A 20,929-nucleotide genomic window follows, 5' to 3' on the forward strand; every position below is an offset into this window, starting at 1 on the left:
TTCATGTACTTCTTTGCATTTTCTCATAGGCCGCCTTCCCCGCCGGGACCCGGAGTGAGCCGAGGCAACCGATGAACAGGGGCAGCAGGACGGGGTCTGCAGGACCCAGCCAGAAGCCCCCCAAACAGAACTGGAGCAGAGCAGGAGGAGGGGTCTCCTGACCCCGCCAATAGGGTAGCCGGGTCCCTCTTTTGAAAGCAAACAGGCGACAGCACTGTTGTGGTGGTGGTCAGTGGTTTGCTTTCATTCACCCAAAGAGACTTTTAGTTTGGATGTGGCTGTTTTACGGCAGTGCCCCCTCGCAAGAAGAAGAAGGAATTGGTTGTTATATGCCGACTTTCTCTACCCCTTAAGGGAGAATCAGACCGGCTTACAATCACCTTCCCTTCCCCTCCCCACAACAGACTCCCTGTGAAGTAGGTGGGGCTGAGAGAGCTCTAAGAGAACTGTGGCTGGCCCAAAGTCACCCAGCTGGCTTCATGTGGAGGGGTGGGGAATCGAACCCGGTTCTCCAGATTAGAGTCCCACCGCTCTTGACTGCTACGCCACGCTGGCTCTCCGGTCATCCACTGCGGTGTGTCACCCTGTTCAAAATGGGAAACCAGCTTGCAAACTTGTAACTGGCAGAAAGGAGGGGGCTGGGGAAGGAGCCGCCACCAGGCCCAAAGAGCAGAGTTCTTCAGTGCTTACAGCTGCTAATGGATCTGGCAGAAGCAGGGCAAGGGGTTTACCATTTCACACGGGCGGCTAGAATGTCACACCAAAACGAACAGAGAGGGAGGAACAGCCAACTGGCTAGAAAGCCTTCTGTTTCTCTTTAGGGCAGGAACATCACAGTGACCCTGGGGGAGCATCTTGGTTGGAGGGACAAGGAATTGATTCCTTTGAGATGCTTAGGGAATTGAGTAAATTGAATCCATTTTATGTCCAGGGAATTAAAACACCTAATAAAAGATATGGCCCTTAAAACTTTATCTGAGCTGTGTGACCTGGCAGATGATGTGACACTGAAGCAGGAGGGTTGGAAGGGAGGACTCCCCATTTTGGGAGAGAGAGAAAGATTGCCCACAAGAGTGGGAGGAGGGTGCAGAATCCCTCCAATAGGGAGGGGTCTTCTGCTCTTCTGAGGGCAAGGAAGCCCCTGATTGGGCTGATCAAAACCGTCTGATCTGGAGAACGAGGTTTGATTCCCCACTCCTCCACATGAGCGGTGGAGGCTAATCTGGTGAGCTGGATTTGTTTCCCCACTCCTACACACAAAGCCAGCTGGGTGACCTTGGGCCAGTCACAGCTCTCTCAGCCCCACCTACCTCACAGGGTGTCTGCTGTGGGGAGGGGAAGGGAAGGTGATCGTAAGCCGGTTTGAGTCTCCCTTATGTGGCAGAGAAAGTTGGCATATAAAATCCAACTCTTCTTCATCCCAAGCAGAGGAAATGCTGCACAGTGCAAGTTTAAGGACTGCTGGCGTTTCAGTGGCCGATCTCTGGTGCAACAGTGGTGCTGCTAGTCTGCTCGATAAACAGTTCCGGCAGAGACCAGGAGGCCGGCAAAAGTCCCAGAAGCAGGGTCACTGAGGCTGCCACCGCGCCAGGGTCCCCAGCAGCCATGCAGTTGCCTCCCATGCAGGTCACAAGGAGCCATCGGAGAGGCCAAAGTCACATTGAGCTGATGCTGGCCAGGGAGGCTCGCTACAACAAGAAAAGCTTCTTCGGATACGTGAGGAGTAAACGCAAGAGAAAAGAGGCCACAGGCTCCACTGTTGGGAGAAAATGGAGAAACTCTGACAGAGGACAGAGAGAAAGCGGAAAGGCTCAGTGCCTATTTTGCCTCCTTTTTCTCCCTGAAGAAGAGAACGGGCTCATCTAGAGATGGCAGCAGGCGAGGCATGGCGTCTGGGCTGCTGGTCGACATGGGCAGAGAGGCAGTTGAGAAGCACACTGCTGCACTGGATGAGTACAAATCCCCCGGGGCCAGATGGTATGCACCCGAGAGTGCTCAAAGAACTCTCTCGAGCGATTGCAGAGCCTTTGTCCATCATCTTCCAGACCCTGAGACCCAGCGTGGTGTAGTAGTTAAAAGTGGTGGCTAGGAGCGGTGGACTCTAATCTGCAGAACTGGGTTTGATTCCCCACTCCTCTACATGAGTGGCGGAGGCTAATCTGGTGGACCGGGTTGGTTTCCCCACTCCTACACATGAAGCCTGGTGGGTGACCTTGGGCTAGTCCCAGTTCTCTCCGAACTCTCTCAGCCCCACCTGCCTCACAGGGTGTCTGTTGTGGGGAGGGGAAGGGAAGGTGATCATAAGCCGGTTTGATTCTTCCTTAGGTGGTGGAGAAAGTTGGCATATAAAAACCAACTCTTCTTCGAAGCTCAGGTTGGCAGACATGCTTCTTATTTTGCCATTTTATCGTCACAACAACTCTGTAAGTTAGGCAAGGTTGAGAGACAGAGAGAATGAAAAACCGTGGATGGCGCATTGAGCATTCTGGCAGAGTGGAGGTTGGAACCCGCCTCTCCTCCTCAACCATCCCCCACACCATCAAGGTATCCTGACCCTTTCCCCACCCCCCACCCCACACACACATCTCTCGCCTTGGCCTCCTGCCTTTCTGCTCCTCTGCCCTGTGCAGCTGGCTTGGCAGAACTGTCTGCTGCCGTCTTCCAACCGGGCGAGGGCCCGTCAGCCCTGCTGCTGATGCCACAAGGCTGGCCTGATTCATGCACCTCAAGCAGCTTCTTGCCAGCCACGGCAAACCGGCTCCACAGGGCTGGTGTGGCAGGATGCCACAACAGCAGGCTCAGCTTGTGGCCAGAGGACCAGCTGCCGTGGGCAGAAGAGGGCAAGCAGCTTCCTCACAGGGTGTCTGTTGTGGGGAGGGGAAGGGAAGGTGATTGTAAGCTGGTTTGAGTCTCCCTTAAGTGGTAGAGCAAGTCGGCATATAAAAACCAACTCTTCTTCTTCTTCCTGTGGAGGAGTGGGGAATCGAACCTGGTTCTCCAGATTAGAAGAAGGATGCAGAAGGAGGGGGTAGATGGGAAGAGGCCTGGCTTAAGGTGCAGGACTTCTGCTCTCACCACCTCAAGGTCTTCTACCCTTCCATCGGTATGCATCATGACTAGTAGCCATTTTGACTAGTAGCCATGAATAGCCCTTTCCTCCATGAACATGTCCACTCCCCTCTTAAAGCCTCCAAGTTGGCAGCCATCACCACTTCCTGGGGCAGGGAGTTTCACAATTTAACTATGCCTCATGCGAAGAAATACTTCCTTTTATCCGTTTTGAATCTCTCACCCTCCAGCTTCAGCCGATGACCCCGCGTTCTGGTATTATGAGAGAGGGAGAAAAGCTTCTCGCTGTCCACTTTCTCCATGGTCCCGAGGCTAAGACCCACAGGCCAAGAGCCCTTTGACTCTCGCCCTTCAGCTCGGGCCAAAGGTTCACAACTTGGACGAATTCAAAGACTGACGGCCCCTGCCTCTCGACAGCAACAGCTGAGGGCGGGGCCAGCAACCGACCCCTGGCAAACAGACCCTCCTCAGCCAGCAGCAGTCAGCAACAAGCCAGCCAAAAGAACCACACAGAAACTGCTGTCCCGCAGGCTGCGATGTGTTTGGACGGCTAAGGTTCCAGGACCAATTGGAGAGCGCCAAAGCGCCTGTGCTCTGGAGCGGTTCTCCGTGTGTCCGCTGTGTGGCAGCAGCGCTCCCTGGATGCCCAGCCGGTGGGGCTTTTCAAGCAGACGGCTTCGCCTTGGGCTGTACAGACTGTGCGGCCCCAGAGGGCAGCAGGAACCAAGAGAGAGTAACCAGGCAAAGTGATGATATCTCTTTCCTCTCCTCTAGTTAGACCTCACCTAGAGTACTGTGTTCAGTTTTGGGCACCGCAATTTAAGAAGGACATAGACAAGCTGGGGTGTGTCCAGAGGAGGGCAACACAGATCCCATCAGTGTATATGTGAAGTTGGGATTTTTTGTCCCAATATGCATCATTTTACACTCACATTGATTCTCATTTGCCATTTTAATGCCCATTCTTCCAGTATGCAGAGATCCTTCTGGAGCTCTTCACAGTCCGATTTTGTTTTAACCACCCTAAATAATTTGGTGTCATCTGCAAACTTGGCTACTTCACTGTTTAACCCCAACTCCAGGTCATTGATGGACAGGTTGAAAAGCACCAGTCCCAACACAGATCCCTGAGGCACCCCACTGCTCACATCCTGCCATGGTGAGAACTGACCATTGATTCCTACTCTCTGCTTCCTATTTTTCAGCCAGCTCTCAATCCATAAGAGGACTTGTCCTCTTATCCCATGACTATGAAGTTTGCTTAGCAGTCTTTGGTGGGGGACTTTGTCAAAAGCTTTTTGGAAATCCAAATACACAATATCCGCAGGCTCATTCCTGTCCACATGCTTATTGACACTTTCAAAAAACTCCTAATAGGTTAGTGAGACAGGACCTACCCTTACAGAAGCCATGTTGGGTTTTGCCCAGCAGACCTTGCCCTTCTAGATGCTTGACAATTCTATCTTTAATAATGCTTTCCACTAATTTACCCGGAACAGACGTTAAGCTAACTGGCCTGTAATTTCCTGGGTCCCCCCCGGAACCTTTTTTATAAATGGGTGTTACATTGGCCATTCTCCAGTCCTCTGGTACAGAGGCTGATCGAAGGGACATCATATCTTTGTTAGAAGTTCAGCAATTTCCCATTTGAGTTCTTGAAGAACTCTAGGATGAATACCGTCTGGTCCCTGTGACTTGTTAGTTTGCAGTTTGTCTAGACATTCTAGGACTTCCTGCCTTGTTACCACTATTTGCCTCAGTTCCTCATTTTCCCCTCTCCAAAATCTCTGTCCAGGAGAAGGAATCTGCCCTGTATCTTAAACAGTGAAGACAAATGAGAAGAATTCATTTAGTTTTTCAGCAATCGCTTTATCCTCCCTTAGAGTTCCTTTACTCCCATTGTCATCCAATGGTCCAACCGCTTCCCTAGCTGGTTTCCTACTCCTAATATACTTAAAGAATTTCTTATTGTTTGTTTTGATGTGTTTAGCAATATGCCCCTCAAAATCTTTCTTTGCATTTCTAATTATCTGCTTGCATTTCCTTTGTGCAAGTTTGTGTTTGCTTCTGTTCGCCTCGTTTGGGCAAACCTTCCAGTCTCTGAAGGAAGACTTTTTTTCTCTAATTGCTTCCTTCACCTTACCCGTTAGCCATGGTGGTGACCTCTTGGACTTATTACTACCTTTCCTGACCTGCGGTATACAAGCTAGCTGAGCCTCTAGTAATGTGGACTTGAGTAACCCCCAAGCCTTTTCAAGAGATTTAACCCTCTTAACTGTTCCTTTCAACTTCCTCTTTACCAGTTTTCTCATTTTAGAGAAGTTCCCTCTTTTAAAGTCAAAGGTAATTGTATGAGATTTCCCAGTCACTTTCCCACTTACATCTAAATTAAATTTGATGCCATTGTGATCACTATTGCCAACTGGCTCAACTACATCCACATCCCGCACTAAGTCACCGGCAGTACCACAGAGTATTAAATCCAGGGTCGCTTCCCCTCTGGTTGGGTCTATGACCAACTATTCAAGGGCACAGTCATTTAGGATGTCTAAAATTTTTATCTCTTTGGCTTGTCTGGAGCATACATTTATCTAATCAATATGAGGGAAGTTGAAGTCTCCCATTATTACTACTTCGTTACCTTTACATGCTTCCCTAATTTCATTCTCCATCTCAAGATCACCCTGAGCCATTTGGTCAGGGGGCCGGTAGAACGTCCCCGGTACTAAATCTCCTTTGGGGCCCGGAATCGTCACCCATAAGGATTCTGTGGACGAGTCTGCCCTTTTTATGGTCTCTAGCTTATTAGACACTATGCCTTCCTTGATATACATAGCAACACCCCCTCCAATATGCCCTTCCCTGTCATTTCTATACAGTTTGTAACCAGGGATGACTGTATCCCACTGGTTCTCTCCCCTCCACCAGGTTTCTGTAATGCTCACTATATCTATGTTTTCCCTAATTCCCCCTTTTTTGCTTGGAGGCTTCTAGCATTAGCATAGAAACATCTCCACACTGTTTCTCTCTTTCGACTTGCCTGGCATGTGCCTTTGGGCATCTTTAAGTGGCTATCCATCATTTTTCCCCATTCCCTTTCATGTCCAAGTAATTCCCATGTGGGCAATCTGAAGCAATTTTCCCTTTGTCCATGTGCACTGAGTTTGCCCGAACCGGATGCTTCTCAGCTCCTGTCGGCTTTCTCCCCAGGTTCAGTTTAAAAGCTGCTCTACCACCTTTTTAATATTACGCGCCAGCAGTCTAGTTCCATCCTGGTTCAAGTGGAGCCCATCCCTTTTGTATAGGCCCGGCTTGTCCCAAAATGTTGTCCAGTTCCTTACAAATCTAAAGCCCTCTTCCCTGCACCACCGTCTCATCCACGCATTGAGACTCACCAACTGTGCCTGCCTAGCTGGTCCTGCACGTGGAACAGGTAGCATTTCTGAGAAAGCTACCTTGGAGGTCCTGGCTTTTAGTCTCCTGCCTAGCAACCTAAATTTGGATTCCAAGACCTCCGGACTACATTTCCCCACGTCGTTGGTGCCAACATGCACCACAACCACTGGCTCCTCCCCAGCACTATCTACCAGACTACCTATATGACGGGTAATGTCTGCAACCTTTGCACCAGGCAGGCAAGTCACCATGCGGTCCATGCACCCACCAGAAGCCCAGCTATATACATTCCTAAGGATTGAATCCCCCACTACTGCGGCTGCTGTAAAAAAGGCAAATTCCATGCTGGCTATAATTAGACGAGGAATAGAGAATAAAACTGCTGATATCATACTGCCTTGTACAAATCTATGGTGAGACCACACTTGGAATACTGTGTACAGTTCTGGTCACCACACCTAAAAAAGGATATTACAGAGCTTGAGAAGGTGCAGAAAAGAGCGACCAAAATGATTAGGGGACTAGAGCAACTGTCCTATGGGGAGCGGTTAAGACGCTTAGGGCTGTTTAGCTTGGAAAGAAGGCGGCTGAGGGGAGACATGATAGAGGTCTATAAAATTATGCATGGTTTGGAGAGAGTGGACAGGGAGAGGTTTTTCTCCCTCTCCCATAATACTAGAACATGGGGTCATCTGCTAAAGTTGGAGGGTGAGAGATTCAAAACAGATAAGTATTTTTTCACACAACGCATAGTTAAATTGTGGAACTCCCTGCCCCAGGATGTGGTGATGGCTGCCAGCTTGGAGGGCTTTAAGAGGGGAGTGGACATATTCATGGAGGAGAGGGGTATTCATGGCTATTAGTTAGAATGGATACTAGTCATGCTGCATGCCTATTCTCTCTAGTATCAGAGGAGCATGCCTATTATATTAGGTGCTGTGGAACACAGGCAGGATGGTGCTGCTGCACTCATCTTGTTAGTGGCTTCCTAGGGGCACCTGGTTGGCCACTGTGTGAACAGACTTCTGGACTTGATGGGCCTTGGTCTGATCCAGCAGGGCCTTTCTTATGTTCTTATGTTCTTAACAAAGATGGTGAGGGGTCTGGAGACCAAGTCCTATGAGGAAAGTGGGGTATAAAAACCAACTCTTCTTCTTCTAAATGAAGTAAATAAACAAAAATGCATGCTGCCTTATTGAGTTTTTAGCTCTGAACTCCTCCTGTGCTTGGAGAAAGTTTGAGACCCTGCATTATTTGGCCCTACAAAGGTTTTCCCGTCCCGTTTCTCCCCAGCGCTAGGTGGCCCCCCTGCTGCCTCCCCAACTCGGCCCCAATCCGCTGTCAAAGATGCGTCATGGAGGCGGCTGGGCTGGATTTGCAGAAGTTCTTCAAATACCTTGCTGACTGATTGGGGGGTTAGTGGTGGCGGGAGAGTCAGCCCCCTGCACGTTTGCCCGAAGGAGGAGAACGCAGACGGGGTTGGGCTGCCCAGAGCACAAAAGGAGGGCATTGCCGTGTGGAGCTTTCTCCCTACCCGGCAAGGAACAGGAGCAACAGACTGTTATCATTACTCATGGAAGATAAGACTATCCATGGCTACTAGTCCAAATGGCTACTAGTCATGATGCAGACCTGTTCTCCCCAAGGTCAGAGGAGCATGCCTATTATCTGAGGTGCTGTGGAGCACGGGCAGGATGGTGCTGCTGCAGTTGTCTTTCTTGTGGGCTTCCTAGAGACACCTGGTTGGACATTGTGTGAACAGACTGCTGGATTTGATGGGTCTTCATCTGATCCAACAGGGCTTTTCTTTTGTTCTTATGATGCACAGCTATTCTCTCCAGGATCAGAGGAGCCTGCCCATTATATTAGGTGCTGTGGAACACAGGCAGGATAAATGCTGCTGCAGCCGTCTTGCTTGTGGGCTTCCCAGAGGCACCTGGTTGGCCACTGTGTGGACAGACTGCTGGACTGGATGGGCCTGAGTCTGACCCAGCAGGGCTTTTCTTATGTTCTTATGGACTTCATGAGAACATTTCTCTCGCTGTGTGGTTTCTAAGGTGGTGGGGAACCCAGCCTTGCTAGAGACCAGAGCTGCTGGATCTCTCCAGAGCTGCTGCAGTTCCTGCTTTGGAACGGGCAGAAGCAAAGAGCAGTAATTGCCCTGGTGGCACACAGCAAGCCGGAGCAGGAGCTTCTGTCAGAGTAGGAGGAGAGCTGGTCCCGCTCTGGGCGCTGGACAGGTGAAGAGAAGGCCAGCCAGGGTGACCGGCAGGTGGGAAGCAGGCCCTGGGAGCCCCCACCCCCCCGTGCTCCCAACAGCAGCAGACGGACTGGGGAGCTCTCGGCACACTGCCCAGGAGTCCAAACATAACACCCCGATGCAAAAGACATGTCCAGATTGTTTTGGACTGCGAGCAGAAGGCAAAAAGCAGGAAAGGGTCCCCATAAAGAAGGAGCAACCTTTTCTTTTTGTTCTGCTCAGAATATCCTCATTTCCTGACTCATTCTGAGCAGAGGCATTACTCAGGGCCTGAGGCCTGATGTCATCCTATTTTCTGCAAAGGCGGGGGGGGGGAGGGGAAGGGAGGCAAGCCAGGCGGTGGTGTGTGAAAGGAAGCGCTTCCCCGGGCTTTGCCCTGGCTCCCTTGAGAGAGGGGAGCAGGGGACTTCTTCTGGGTCTCCTCTGGGCCGCTCAGACTCCACCCGGAGTCAAACTTCAGCATTTCTAATTGGCCAGGATTGGCGGTTCCACTGTGCTCCAGAATGTGCCTGGAGGGCATCTGAGAGCCAGGGCACACACTGAAGCACTGGCAGGAAGAGCTCCCAGAATCCCACCCACCCACCCCCCTCTACTGCAGCCATATCGCCTTGAGGCCATGACAATATAAACAGGGGCACCCTGTCTGAAAAGGAGGGGTTTTGGCTAAGTAGGTGTTTGGCATGCAGAAGATCCCAGGTTCAATCCCCAGGCAAGTCGGTGATGTGAAAGACCCCTGCCTGAGACCCTGGAGAGCTGCTGCTCGTCTGAGTAGACAATACTGACTTTGATGGACCTTGATGGTCTGATTCAGTATAAGGCAGCTTCACGTTTTCATGTGGGGATGATCCGGGGCCTGGAGACCAAGACCTGTGAGGAAAGGCTGAGGGACTTGGGAATGTTCAGTCTGGAGAAGAGGAGGTTGAGGGGAGACATTATTGCTCTCTTTGAGTATTTGAAGGGCCGTCACTTAGAGGAGGGCAGGCAGCTGTTCCTGTCAGCAGCAGAGGAGAGGACTCGCAATAATGGGTTTAAATTGCGGGCGGAAAGGTACCGGCTGGACATTAGGGAAAAGTTTTTTACAGTAAGAGTGGTTCAATCGTGGAGTCAGCTACCTAGGGAGGTGGTGAGCTCCTTCCCCTCTCTGGCAGTCTTTAAGCAGTGGCTGGACGAACCCTGGTCAGGGGAGGCTCTAGGCTGATCCTGCATTGAGCAGGGGGCTGGACTAGATGTCCTGTGTGGTCCCTCCCAACTCTATGATTCTGTGGGTCACTGAAGAGCCACTGTCAGTCCCTGGGGAGAAGACTGACTGAGCTGGACCAAAGGGGGTCTGAATCAGTATAAAGCCTCTACCTCCTACGTCCGTTAGTCAGGGGTTTGTGTGTGTGTTGCCCCCTGCACCTGAACGCTTCTGTGTGTGTGGACACCCACGCGTTCCCCTCACGGATGAGGGAGGGGCCACCTTTACCCTTGGGTGCTTGGGCAGAGGGCTTCCATTTGGGAATGAGTCCCAGCGCCCGGGAGAAGTTACCAACCGAAGCGCTGGCCGGAGCTCAGACTCCTCTCTCCCTAGGAAGGAGCCCAACTGTCCTTCCTTTGACTGCTGCTTCCACCCTGGTTATGAATCACTCTTTCCTGACAACTCCAGCAGTGAAATCCTACCCAGCCAGGCAGCCGGCAGCCAGCGGGTGTGAAAATAGCCTCTGTCTCCTCGTTGGGGGTGGGGGTGGCCAGCTGGACTTCTCACTCAGACTCCTCTGGGGCCGTTCCGGCCGGGAGCAAGATCTTGCAGGAAGGCAGCTGAGCTCATGGCCCACAGCTGTGCCCTGGACTGGGAGGGCTTTTGGTCCCAGCCCCGAGCAGGATGCTTCCGTCCAGGACAGGCTTCTTCTTACATGGCTGGAGAACTGCTGCCTAGTTTGAGGCTTCTCCGCCTGCCTCTCGGACTAATAAGAGGCGCCGGGGCAGGCTAACTTTCCATGCTTTTGGAAGGCCTTCTGGTTAGAATCTGGGAGACCCAGGTTTGAATCCCCATAGAAGCTTGCTGGATAACCTTGGGCCAGTCGCACAGTCTCAACCTAACCTACCTCACAGGGCTGTTGTGAGGGTAAAATGGAGGGAAGGAGAAATATATCAGCTGCTTTGGGTCTCCGCTGAGGTAAAGGCAAGATATCAATGAAGTCAATAAATAATAATTCTCCCAGTCAGGTGTGAGTTACAGGTTCTCCTCCATTCCCACCCCCGCCCCCGTGCACAGTGCCCACTTGGGGCTGGGACCACAGCGTGTGGGGAGAAGGAAAGGGTTTCAGCTGACGTCCCCCCTCATGCCATTCTCCTGACCTGCAGTGGTCCTGGAGGGTGGCAGAGCTTGGCCCACTGAAGAAAGGCCTTCCCAGCGGGGTATGTGTGTGCCACGGGCACCTCTCCTGCACCCCCAGAGGGCCCCTGGGGCTGGGCTGCGGGCGTCTTGAGGAGAAACCCCATTGGCTTGCCATTGTTCCCAAAGGTGTGTGAGCTGCGTTAACCACCCTCCGCCAGCAGATCCTCAAAAGACGTTCTGCTGGACCTCTCTGTCCGGCCACCACCTGTGAAGGGTGGGAAGAGGAGGGAGGGGTGGGGCTGCTGGGCCTCAGGTTCCTCCCACGCAGGTTGGCGAGTCATTTCCCCACACACACACAGAGTGCCAAGGTTCTCCCCCCCCTCTCCTGACTTGCTGGGAGTTTTTGGGAGAAAGTGCTAGAGCGTCCCTGTCGCGATGACGGCGCTTCCGGGGTAAACCTGGGGAAGTGACATTATCATGCCATACGCTCGCTGTGCGTGCGGATTTCCACCACCCCCCTCAGCTGGCCTGTTTCTGTCCGCCAGCCAGCTGAGAGGCAGTGGGCAGTCCAGGTAACAACTGGGCATAGGGTAAGCCTAGTCGCAGGAACCAAATCATCTACACTGCCTCCCAATTTGCTTCTGGGCACAATTCAAGGTGCTGGCATTGACCATTAAAGCCCTGCATAGCTTGGACCAACATGCCTTAAGGACCGCTGCCTCCCATGTAACCTTTGCATGCACACTCCTGTCTTCTTCAGAGTCCCTGCTTCAGTTGCCCCCACCATCTGAAGCCAGAAGAAGAGTTGGTTTTTATATGCCAACTTTCTCTACCACTTAAGGGAGAATCAAACTGGCTTACAGCCACCTTCCCTTCCCCTCTCCACAACAAACACCCTGTGAGGTTGGTGGGGCTGAGAGAGCTGTGACTTGCCCAAGGTCATAGAATCACAGACTCATCAAGTTGGAAGGGACCACCAGAGTCATCTAGTCCAACCCCCTGCACAATGCAAGAATTTCACAATTGCCTCCCCCACACACCCCCAGTGACCCCTACTCCATGCCCAGAAGATGGCCAAGATGCCCTCCGTCTCCCAGCTGGCTTCTTGTGTAGGAGTGGGGAAACAAATCTAGTTCACCAGATTAGCCTCCACCGCTCATGTGGAGGAGTGGGGAATCAATCCCGGTTCTCCAGATCAGAGTCCACCACTCCAAACCACTGCTCTTAACCACTACATCACGCTGGCTCTCTGCAGATGGGTGGCCATCTGCAGATGGGTGGCCATCTCGGTTGTGGTGCCAACCTTTTGAACTCCCTACCCAGGGAGATTCGTCTGTCTGCCTCTATTGGTGTCTTTCGCCAGCAAGTGAAAACTTTTTTGTTTCATCTGGCATAGCCCCAGTGATGGTTCTTGTTGGCTTTCCTTCTGGTGTTGTTTATGTGTTTTTAATTGAATTATTTCATACTTTGAACTGGGTCTTAGTTGCTTGCATTTTAATGTTCCCTTTATGTTTGCTGCCTTGTGGACCCTCTTAGGGTGGGAAGGCAGCATAAGATTGTTTCAAGTAATAATAATTTCCAGAAAAAATGAACTTTCTTCTGAGCCCTTCCCGGTGTCCGAGGGCCTCTCCTTGTGGCATGGGCCTGCCTGGGGACCCCTCGCTCTCGACCCAAAGCCCTGCTGGGGCTGTACCACCTGCGGAGCCCAAGAGTCAGCGGGGGAATGCCTAGCGAGCCTCGGGCACCTGCTTGCTCGGCTCCCCACAGGCCGGAGTCTGACCTGCTCCCGCTGTGGGGGCCGAGGCCCAGCCCTCCTTGCGGTCCAAGCATTCTGGGGCGGCGTGCCATTCCACGCTAATCTCCGCTCCACTGCGGGCCAGCTGCTGCTCGCTGACCTCTCCGCGGTGACCCTCTCCTCCCAATCTCTAGGAACCAAGCGACAGAAATAGAAACGTGGGATGTGGGTGTGGGGCTAGAAGGGGAGTGATGATTGCTGCTCTCCAGCCACCTCCTGGAGCAGCTGTTTGGGGGCTCTTGCATCCCTCCTGGGGCGGCGTCTCCTGAGCCCGCTGGGGGCTGAGGAAGCCTGGCTTGCTGGCCTCTTCCGTTGTCCACTGCCAAGCAAGGCCCTCCGCCACAGAGGAAGAGCGTTATTTTTGTCCCTCTTAATTTCTGTGACTAATGATCTAATGAAACTCATTGACAAAGCTTCCCTTTAATAAAGCCCTCTGTGACCTCTGGCCCACGGGGGGGGGGGGGGCTGACCAACTCCTGCTATGGATGCGCCGCTGGGACTGAGGTTCCTTCCCTCCTCTGAGCAAAGCTTTCTGAGGGTGTTTGTTGCCTGCCTCACAAATGGGTAAGATTGCCCAGCCCCATTCTCTTGTGGAATGGCCTGCCTGTAATCTGCCTTGAATCTCAGCGAGAAAGGCAGGCTATAAATCAAGTAAATAAAAATCAAATATACACTAACGATATATTGTCTCATAGTATAGAATTACGGGTGGATTGTAAGTTAAATATGAGCTACCAGTGTGACGCAGCAACCAAAACAGCTAATGCGATCTTGGGGTGCTTCAACAGAGGCATAACATCCAAATCACAAGAGGTCATAGTTCTGCTGTACGCCGCATTGGTCAGGCCGCACCCGGAGTCCTGTGTGCAGTTCTGGATGCCCCACTTCAAAAGGGATGTGGACAGAATGGAGCGGGTGCAGAGGAGAGCGACGAGAAGGATCCGGGGCCTGGAGACCCAGCCCTACCAAGAAAAGGCTGAGTGTTAGCCAAATTGCTTTTTAACTTGGGGAATTAGCAAGCTAGATGGCAAACTACAATATTTATATAGCGAGAGCAATCTTTGTATACCAGAGCCGGTAACTGTGACCTTTAAATAAAGACAGAAGCAAAGGATTCCGAATTAAAACAGTTTATGTCATTTTCTTTCAAATCAGTGATGCATACACACATACAGAGAAATCTAAGAAATTCAAAGAGTAGTACAAGCACAGATGCCAACGTGGCAGAGATCGTTGGTGGGGAGATATTTATCGTTCTTGAAGAGGTGTTGTCCAAGTTCACGTAGACTAAGACAGAAGAAATTAATAGCAAAGGCAGGGGCAAGGGGTTCCTGTAGACTTGGCCAGCAAGGTGGGAGGGAGCGTGGTCAGGCTGCACAAAACCCAAACCAACAGAGTAACGGCAAAGGTGCCAGGAAATACCTAAGGTGAAGTTATGGGATGGGCCCCCCCAGATATAGTTTTTCTGGGGGCGGGGAGAGGGGGTTTACCCCTCCTAGGTTCCAAGGTGACAAAAGGGTTAATCTGTGGCTACCGGGGTGGGGATGGTGAGAATTTGGAAATCTATTCTGAGTCCAATGGCTTTTGCAACCCGGGAGGAACCGGGAGATCTCTGCTGAAGTGATTAACGTTCTGGAACAATAGGTGCGTTCTCTGCAAACGTCTAGGGATCGCTGCTGCATAACTGGAAGAACGACTCATCGCTGATATCAGGATCGCTGCTGATTGCCCATTAAGCTGCTGATGTTGCAATTGGAAAGGGGGGTGTTGGCACTGACTACGTGACTGTCTGCTTTCCACGACATGGCTGCGGCTCGAACAGAGGTTGCACAGGAACATGGAGTCTCTCAGGTTCACTGGAGGTTGCCCTTGCTTCTGTTTCCTAGCTGCTGGCTGCACGGAGCTCGCAGGAGCAGCCGTGTCAGTTTCAATGGAGCTCGCAGCGGCTGTCCAGTAGCGTTTGGGACGGGCGAGCAGCTGGAACTGTAGTCGTGTGCCTGCATATCGGGTTGCCAGGTCCAGTTCGGGAGTTTAGGTGGCCCGTATGCTTTCATGAGGGACTTGGGCATGTTCAGTCTGGAGAAGAGGAGGTTGAGGGGGGGGGCAGGATTGCTCCCTTTAAGTATTTGAAGGGCTGTCACTTAAAGGAGGACAGGGAGCTGTTCCTGTGGGCAGCAGAGGATAGGACTCATAATCATGGGTTTAAATTGCGGGCAGAAAGGTACCAGCTGGATATTAGGATATATTTTTTTACAGCGAAAGTCATTCTGCAGTGGAATCAGCTACCTGGGGAGGTGGTGAGCTCCCCCTCAATGGCAGTCTTTAAGCAGAGGCTGGACAAGCATTTGTCAGGGGATGCTCTAGGCTGATCCTGCATTGAGCAGGGGGTTGGACTAGATGGCCTCTGTGGCCCCTTCCAAACTCTATGATTCTATTATTCTATGAATTTATAATCTGCCTGATGAAATATCCTTGAGCTGTAATGTATCTGTGACGGACAGGTTAGGTTCCGCCTCTCCCTAACAGTGACCAATGGGAGCTGACGGAATATTGATGAGAGGTGGACAGATGCCAGCTGTCAAGAGGCAGAATTGGCTGAAGGGAGAAGCCCGGCGCTTGAGCCGGCGGGTAGCGGAGGAGTAGCCAGAGCCCCAAATGCCTGGATGGAGACGTGGCTGTTCGGAAGTTCAAGCGTGGAGAAACTCTGTGATCATCTTCTACCTGATTTACTCCAATGTTATGTTTAAGCCATGAATCCATATATATATATTTACACAATGTGGCCAAATCTATGGATACTTACCGGAAGTTGGGAGATTGGGGCTATGAACAGACAAGACAGACGGCCTGTATGGCCCCTTCCAACTCTATGATTCTATTAAAGGGGGGCACCCCTCATGAGTTCTGGCCAGTAGGATGTACGTGACTCAGAACTGTGAACCATCTTGGTTCCTGTAGCAGAAAACCCTTGGAATAACTAAAACCGCAAAGCAAGCGGGACACCTCCAGCCCCACGCCCTGCCCTCCACCTTGGAATGGAGATACAATAGAGCACAGCCTTCAGACTGGAGCAGCCACATCCTCGGCCGGTCCCCCGCCCCCCCGCAATGCCCAGCTTCTGCAAAAGCCGAGCCTTGCCCAGCTCAGTGGCTCCCTTGGCTCCGACCCCTCTGATGGATGGGTCCAAAAGCACATTCCCGAAAGCCCCCCCCCCTCACATACACAGCTGATGGGTTTTAATCCATCTCTGTGGAGTCGAGTCAAAGGTGACGGGGGACTCTTGTGATCTTTGCTTTCTGGGGTTTGGTATCTCCAAATCCCTCCCGTGCCATTCTTGGGCCTTGGGCTGGTAACAGCTGCAGACGCAACTGGAGGGCGGGAACAAACCCTTGGCTGAGCAGGAGGGCTTATTTTAGAGCGGAGGGTGAGCAAACCATCCTTTTGTGGCTCTGCTGTGGAGACGCGTTCTCTCCCTTCTGATTTATCGCTCTCTGTCTCTCGAGGGCTCCGGACTGACAAGTGACGGCAAACGGCCATCCTCAGCGCCAACTGGATGCCATTTGTAAGTTGCCCTGGTTGGGGCCAAGGAAAGCAGACATCTTCTCCACACACACATCTCTGAAACCTCAGATATGATACGATTCTGTGCCAGTTACTCATCTAGAAGGTTAAGAACATAAGAAAGGCCCTGCTGGATCAGACCAAGGTCCTTCAAGTCCAGCAGTCTGTCCACACAGTGGCCAACCAGGTGCCTCCAGGAAGCCTACAGACAGCAGCATTCTCCTGCCCATGTTCCACATGGCCTGCTCCTCTGATCCTGGAGCGAACAGGTATGCATAATGACTAGAATCCATTTTGACTATTATCTAAATCTAATCCAGTTTTCCTTATGATATGTTCTGCACACAGATTGAAGAGGTAGGGAGATAAGATACATCCTTGTCTAACACCTTTGCCAATTGGAAACCATTCTGTTCCTCCATATTCTGTCCTAACCATGGCCTCTCGTCCAGAGTACAGGTTGTGCATCAAAACAATCCGGTGTGACTTAAGAACATAAGAAAGGCCATGATGGATCAGGCCAAGGCCCATCAAGTCCAGCAGTCTGTTCACACAGTGACCAACCAAGTGCCTCTAGGAAGCCCACAAGCAAGACAACTGCAGCAGCACCATCCTGCCTGTGTTCTACAGCACCTAATATATTTGGCATGCTCCTCTGATCCTAGAGAGAATAGGTGTGCATCATGACCAGTATCCATTTTGACTAATAGCCATGGATAGCCCTCTCCTCCATGAACATGTCCACTCCCCTCTTAAAGCCTTCCAAGTTGGCAGCCATCTCCACATCCTGGGGCAGGGAGTTCCACCATTGAACTTGTGTGAAGAAATACTTCCTTTTGTCTGTTTTTAATCTCTCACCCTCCAGCTTCAGCAGATGACCCCGTGTTCTAGTATTATGGGAGAGGGAGAAGCTTTTCCCATATCATGCATAATTTTATAGACCTCTATCATGTCCCCTTCTTTCCACGCTAAACAGCCCTAAGCATTTTAACTACTCCTCGTAGGGCAGTTGCTCTAGCCCCCTGATCATTTTGGCTGCTCTTTTCTGGTTGCTCCAGTTTCCACCAATCCTCCCCTCAGGACTTGGGAGAGCCGCCCAAAAACGGACTGGTACTGAGTTCCGGTGAGTATCAGTGTGGTGTACCTGTGAGTAGCCAGCGGGATGTAGTGGTTAAGAGTGGGGGTTAGGTGCAGGTGACTCTAATCTGGAGAACATGGTTTGATTCCCCACTCCTCCACATGAAGCCAGCTGGGTGACCTTGGGCTAGTCACAGTTCTCTTGGACCTCTCTATTGTCTGTTGTGGGGAGGGGAAGGGAGGGTGACTGTAAGCTGGTTTGATTCTTCCTTAAGTGGTAGAGAAAGTTGGCATATAAAAACCAACTCTTCTTCTTCATCACAAAAGACACCCGGACATGATATATTCATTCAGGTTCTTGATCAACCGAGGAAGTTTGAAGCATTACATGCCAGGGCAAATTCATGAAACTGTTGCTTGAAACATCTTGTTGAAAGGGAGCTCAGGCGGGGAGGATTCTGGGTGGGGGGAGCCATCTAGTTCTGAAGGGTCTCTGGAAAGCCAAATCCAGGACTGGGTGAGTATCCAGGAAGGATAGAGAAGGAGGAAGGCCAGGCAGCTCTTCTCAAATATTTAGAAAGAAGTCAGAAGGAAGTCCGTGGGGGGGAGTACCCTTCCCTTGAGACGGAACAAGAAGCAGAGGCTCTGAGCTTCAGGATGGGAAAGTTCTGTCAATTCTTAAAAAATGATGTCAGTTATTTACACACCAGGCATCTTCCTGTAGCACTGAAGTTTTTGCATGCTTACCCCCCCCCTTTAATTTGTATAATGTACTCTGCACATTTCCCTTCAAGGGAAGGCTGCTGCTTGTAAGGATCAGGCACCATGTGCAACCCCCCCATCAAGTTGCAGCTGACTTATGGCGACCGTTCATGGGATTTCCAAGGCAAGACATGTTCAGAGATGGTTTGTCATTGCCCTGCCTCTGTGTGGTGACCCTGGACTTCTTTGGTGGTCTCCCATTCAAGTCCTAACCAGGGCTGACCCTGCTTAGCTTAGCCTGGGCCATCCAGGTCAGGCCTTTTGCAAAAACTTAAAGAAATAGGGTTACCAACCCCCAGGTACTAGCTGGAGATCTCCTGCTATTACAACTGATCTCCAGCCGACAGAGGTCAGTTCCACCTGGAGAAAATGGCCACTTTGGCCATTGGACTCTATGGCATTGAAGTCCCTCCCCTCCCCTCCTCAGGTCCCCCCCCCAAAAAAAACCTCCCGCTGGTGGTGAAGAGAGACCTGGCGACCCTGTTTCTGAAATTATATTTGAGGAAATGTACAGCTCACTTACTACCAACATGACCTAATTAGTGGGCCAGGAGCACAGGCTTCCCCCCCGGCCCTTTCCAGTTTTATAGATAACATTTTGAAAGTGCTTAGCATATTACGGTCTTTTTTTATCCGAGTATAACTCTTATTTTAGAAAGCATGACTGGTGGAGGCAGGGAGTCTGCCCCACAGGCCCCGAGGCCGGGGCACTCCACGCCCGCAGAAGAAATGATTTCCAACTCCTGCTCTCATTTTTTGAGGGGGGAGCAAGAGGATGAAATGATGCCCCCTTATATTATATACATATTTTCTTGATGTATACGTATATAATCAACATTTATAATATACATATATAACAACAACTAAAAAAATGTAGATCCAGCCCTGTCTCTCCTTGACAGTCGGGACGAGAGCGTCTATCCAGCCTCTTGGGAACCAGCTGGGAAGATGTGAATTTCATGTTTCCTGACCCGCTGGGCAATTTAGGGAAACTGACAATTTTCCAAAATCCAATTTATGTCTATTTCTGGAAGGATCGAGACACAAATGAATTCAGAAACAAATGTTAGAAAGGAGGGGAAATGGTTGAATATCCAAAAATATGGGAAATATTGCAGCGATGCCTCTTCGTCCCTAAGTAATGAAGCTGTATGCAGACCTGTTTTGATTTTCTATTTTAATCCTGGGTGATTTGCTGACAGACCAACAAAATATGCCCCTCCCATATTTTCATTGCCACTCGGTTTTTAAAATCAATGCATAATGTGCCAGAATCATTTGCTGCTGACATTGAATTGGGGTGGGGGGAGCAATTAATGAATTAAATTAGAAAACTTGAATTTTTTTACTAATCAAACCCCTATGTTTAGTGTTGTTCGGCTGGTTTGGGTTTTGTTGTAATCCTTAGTTGAATTAAAAAATAGTTCTGGGTATAGATTAAAAATAAAATAAAATAACAGCATTTCGTTTACTATCCCAAACATTCTCACTTGCGAGAGAGTTCCATTGGAATTAATGTGACTTCTACATACCGGTAAAGGGTCTGTCTGAAGGAGAGGAGTGGTCCGATTTGTGCAATTGCTTTAAACCTCTTGCATCAAAAGGCTGCAATTTCAATCCACTTTACTACAGAACTGTAATCAGAACCACTGAAAACCCCCAGGTCTTTGTATCTTTCCTTGGAACACACTTTGTTCTGTGCAGGTGTGGTGGCAGATAGTGGTGGCAGCCATGGCAACCACCCTCCCAACCACCCTCCCTACGAGGGCAATTCCCACAGAGTTAGCGAAAGGAATTTGACAGCTAACAGGCCCGGCCTTGGGACGCACCTGGTGAAACCAAAACACACACAGTCTGGCTGTCCAGGCAGAGAGCAGGCCTGACAGCAGGTTACTCCCAGCCAGCCAATATACATCGGGTCATAGCCTCAGTATGATGATACGTAGCTCTGGAACACAGTGACATTACAGAGTTCGATAGGCATCTGAAGCGATCGGGGGGGCTGAACCTCACTCAGATCTTAGTATCATAGAGTTGAAAATGATCACCAGGGTCATCTAGTCCAACCCCCGGCACAATGCAGGGAATTCACAACTACCCATACCCACTGTGATCCCTACTCCATGCCCAGAAGATGGCCAAGGTGCCCTCCCTCTCATGAACTGCCTAAGGTCATAGAATCAGCATTGCTGACAGATGGCCACCTAGCCTCTTCTTCAAAACCTCCAGGGAAGGAGCGCTTACCACCTCCTGAGGAAGCCTGTTCCACTGAGGAACCGCTCTGACTGTCAGGAAGTTCTTCCTAATGTAGACGGAAACGCTTTTGATTTAATTTCAACCCGTCGGTTCTGGTCTGACCTTCTGGGGCAACAGAAAACAACTCGGCACCCTCCTCTCTGTGACAGCCCTTCAAATACTTGAAGATGTTTCTCATGTCCCCTCTCAGTCTTCTCCTCTTCCGGCTAAATGTACCCAGCTCCTTCAACCTTTCCTCCTAGGACTTGGTCTCCAGACCCCTCACCGTCTTTGTTGCCCTCCTCTGGACATCTTCTTTGGCCTGTGGAGATTCAATACCTGGAATTCCACTTTGGGGGTGTTTCCTCTCCACAGACCACCGTCGGGCTAAGGCAGCTGCTTTTGACATGCTGGCCACGGTGCCCCCCTCCACGGTCCGGCCTCTCCTGCCTCAGGC

At 50.9% G+C, this 20,929-nt stretch overlaps 1 protein-coding gene across 3 annotated transcripts in view; it reads left to right on the plus strand.

Annotated features, from left to right (window-relative positions):
* CRABP2 (cellular retinoic acid binding protein 2) overlaps positions 1-20,929 on the plus strand; it is a 202,271-nt gene that overhangs the window by 47,857 nt on the left and 133,485 nt on the right. The window lies entirely within an intron of this gene.

The sequence above is a fragment of the Euleptes europaea genome, chromosome 7, assembly GCF_029931775.1.
Source record: "Euleptes europaea isolate rEulEur1 chromosome 7, rEulEur1.hap1, whole genome shotgun sequence".
Lineage (NCBI taxonomy): Eukaryota > Metazoa > Chordata > Lepidosauria > Squamata > Sphaerodactylidae > Euleptes > Euleptes europaea.